This window comes from Octodon degus, unplaced genomic scaffold (assembly GCF_000260255.1).
Source record: "Octodon degus isolate 3935 unplaced genomic scaffold, OctDeg1.0 scaffold00043, whole genome shotgun sequence".
NCBI classification, from domain to species: Eukaryota; Metazoa; Chordata; class Mammalia; order Rodentia; family Octodontidae; genus Octodon; species Octodon degus.
The window spans coordinates 10,207,206-10,211,226 of record NW_004524619.1 but is presented as its reverse complement, the minus strand read 5'-3'; the positions used below and the strand labels follow the sequence as shown (position 1 = coordinate 10,211,226).

Here is a 4,021-nt window from a genome sequence, read left to right as displayed (position 1 = left end):
AGCACTGTGGAAATCAGTGTGGAGATTTCTCAAAGAACTAGGACTAGACGTTCCATTTGACTCAGCCATTTCCTTCCTGGGTACCCCCAACCCCCAAAATTAAATGTATCACACCACAGCAATATATGCACATCTATGTCTGCCACATAGTTTATAACAGCCAAATCTTGGAAACAGCCAAAATGCCCATCAATCATGAAATGGATAAAAAAAAGTTGTTTGGTTTTTAAAAAATTTTTTATGTATTTGGTTCAGGGTCTCACCACACAGCTTGGACTCATAGTGATCCCCTTGTTTTCAGCCTCTCCAGTGCTGGGATTACAGGTGTGTGCCGCCAAGCCAAGTCTCACCCCGCAACTTGGGGGTGGGACAATGACAGCATGTGGTGCAGGGGATCAAACCGTGGTCTCTGCACTTGCCTCTGCTGAGCTATCTTTCTGGCCCTAAAAAGCTGTGGTTTTTTGTTTTTTTTTTTAATATAATAGAGCACTGTTCTGCCATAAAGAAGTTTAAGCTTGAGACATTTCTAGGAAAATGAATGTACCTTGAATCCATACTCTTAAGTGAAATTAATTTGACATACATTAAATACCACACTGTTTCTTTGGTGTGAGAAACCAAAAGTGTAAATATAGACCAAAATGTATAATGGGCACTGTGAAATGGGAAGGAAATGTTCAAATAAAGAGGAGGAAAGAAGGGAAAAGTTAAAAAAAAAAATGAGAAAAGGAGGAAACAAAGCTTTTGAAAATAGGGAGAGGGGAGGAGTTAAAGGGAAGGTAGGGGGCCAGGGAGATGGCTCAGTAGACTAAGTGCTTGCCTAGCAAGCGCAAGGGCCTGAGCTCAATCCCCGGTTCCACGAGAAAAAAAAAGGGGGGGTGAGGTAAAGGAATGGGGAACAAGTTGTATCATGTACAGGTACTAATTTTCTATGATAAATTGTGATCACTATGTATATCTAAAATGTACAATAAAATTGATTTTAAAAATCATAGAAGAAAATCTATGGCTTAAACTCTTAAGAGTTAGTTAGTATGCTAGACCTTTCTGAGATATTTTTTTCAAATTAGATTTTTTTTTTTTTTTTTGTACCGGGATCAAACTCGGGACCTTGCACTTGCCAGGCAGGGGCTTATGCTGCTGAGCTGTATCACTGGTCGTAAAGTAGATTTTATTGGTACATTTTTGATATACATTCGTAATAGGGAATTTGTACCTGTATAGGATATAACTTGATCCTTTTTTCCCATTCTGTTACCCTCCCTTTAACTTCTTTCCCTCCTTATTTAAAAAATGCCATAGGCTTATAAACATTCAGTTATCTCCACCCAAATCCAAGTAAAATGCCATTAATTAACGAAACCAGCTGGGCATACTGGTGCATGCCTATAATCCAAGTATCCCAGAGACTGAGGCATGAGGATCACTATGAGTTTGCAGCCAGCCTAGTGAATGAAACCCTGTCTCAAAAACCCTGTCTCAATCAATCAATCAATCAATCAATCAATCTAACAGTTAATTCTTGCTAACAAAAGAGAAATGCATTAATATAAAAAAAAAAAGAGAGAGAAATGCATTTGACAGAACTCTGTGGTACGGCTTTCTGGAAGCAGCGGATAATTAGGAGGCCCACTGTCTTTCACTGTAACGGGCTCCAGCAGCTGCTGGACTTTACAGAACTAAGTAATCTACAGTGATAAAGCCATATATAATCTATTGCAGAAAAAAATAAGCATTTTAAAGATGCAATTAAAATATCACCTTTAAATCACAGCAAAATTATTCATCAGTAGCAATGACTATTCTATGAGGTTTGGCTAAAATAATCAGTAAATTCAGCCAGGCATGGTGGCACAGCTACTCAGGAAGCTAAGTCAGGAGGATCACAAGTTCAAAGCCCGTCTGAGCAACTTAGTGAGCTGTGCCTCAAATAAAAATGGGCTGAGAGTGTAGCTTAGTAGTAGAGGACCTGTCTAAAATACAGGAAGCCCTGGGTTCAATCCCTTCTGTTGAAAAAACAAAACAAAACAAAACAAAAAAAACAGTAAAATTATCTGCAATTATTTCTTCATAGTTCCCAGAAAAAAACTGGTCTTAGAATTAGGCTTGCCACAAGGTCACAGGCATCACTGCGGGCGGGGTCGGCCCCAGCACTCCCAGGAGGCGCTAGTCGGACACAGCAAGGCACAGCCACACACAGCAGGTCCTGCGGCCACACAAGGGCGGCACCAGCCGGATGCGCTAGCGTAAGTCCAGTCATCCTTCAACAGTTAGAGGGTCCATGCCGAAGGCGCTCAAGTCCGACAAGTTGGACAAAGAAACTCACTCTTGGGCATTTGCGCTTCCGCCCCTACCCCATCGCTGACCATCTTCTTGGTCATCCAGGCCTCGGTCTAAATGCCACTGCGTAAGAGGCCCACCTAGCTTACCCACCTAAAGGGCCCAACCACACGCTACACAACCCTGTGTTGTCTCTCAGCACAATACAACCTCCTTTCTTTTTTCTTCTTCCTTCTGCTCCCCTTTTCCTCTCTTCCACCCGACCATCCTCCTCTTCCTCCTCCTTTTGCTTTGCAATACTGGGGACTGAATTACTGAACTACCTCCCTCGCCCTTTTTCTTCTGAGACAGGGTCTAATTAAGTTTCCTTTTTTAAGTTTTTTTTTGCGGAACTGGGGCTTGAACTCAGGCCCTTACGCTTGCTAGGCAAGTGCTTATTCTACTGAGACATCTCCCCAGTCCCTCAACTCATTAAGTTTCCTAAGCTGGCCTTGAAATCACACCCCTTCTATCTGAACTCCCAAGCAGCCACAATTATAGGCATGTGTCACCATGCCTGGGTAGGTATTTTCTTCTTTTTTAAAAAAATGTGTTTAGTACAGGGTCTGCAGGGTCTCACTACACAGATCAGACTTGTAGTAGTCCTCCCATTTTCAGCCTCCCAAGCAATGGGATGACAGGCAAGCACCACCACATCCAGTATCAACTGCCATCTCAGCACACCCTGGGGGCAGAGCCAGCACAGCAGGCCAGGGATCAAGCCTTGGTCCATGCATCTGCTAACACAGGCGCTTTAATCTGCTGAGCTATCTGGCCGGCTCCTTTCTTCTTTACTACTTTGCTATCTGCCTCCCACCTCATTAGCTCCAGAGAGCAGAGATCTCATCTGTCCTGCCCACAGTTATATTCTTAAAATTTAAAGCAATGCTTGCCAGATAGAAGACTCAAACTTATTTGTCAAATTAAAAGAGGCATCTTTAACAAAAAATAAAATAGTTCTTCTCTACAAAGAAAAGTCCATCAATCAGAAGCTATATTAGTATTTCATAACTAACCAAATGCTGTTTTTATTCAGAAAAAGTGGTTAGTGGAAGTTGGTTAGGTAAAAGCCCATTTTTGATTCAGAGTATTTTATCAACTTAGAATCTGAAATGTTCAACATGGAGCCATTATAATTTACTGTAAAATTGAATAAACTACTCATTTCTGCTACTAAAATCCTGATAGCTTTGTTGAGTTAAATTCATAGGAATGAAAAATGTGAGGGTGTGTGATGAGCCTGTGTGTTCAGACCAGGGCAGGGTGCTGGGGTCAGGGCAGACAGCGGGCGGCTGTGCTTTTGTCTGGAGTCACGCGCTGCAGCCCCATCGCTGCTAGGGAGTTACCTCACTGCATTAGAAGGTGCTCTGGCCCTTGTTTTTTGTTTCCTACTACCATGAAAATAGTTGTCCACATACTGTCAAAATTTCAATACAACGAACTTAAGAGTTGTTTCTTTTGGTCTGCTGCAGTATAAACAACAAGAAGTCAGCCAGCCACTGCCCAAATTCCCTCAGGATTTGGTCGCAAGTTCTTTCTTCTTTAGACATTGTAAGTGAATTCAATGCTGACTCACCCCCTTCACAGTAAGGCTGCGATAACAGAATTCCTTCAAAGTGGTAGACTCCTAGTCTGGGATTTTTCCATTATGTCACAGGGCTTCACTTAGCATGTTTTAAATTATATTTTAAAAGTATTCAGT

The 4,021-nt window shown here is 42.0% G+C and overlaps 1 protein-coding gene across 5 annotated transcripts in view; it reads right to left on the bottom strand.

The window, feature by feature from the left end:
* Positions 1-4,021, bottom strand: part of Rft1 (RFT1 homolog) — a 52,778-nt gene that overhangs the window by 3,352 nt on the left and 45,405 nt on the right. The gene's annotated exons all lie outside the window — the stretch shown is intronic.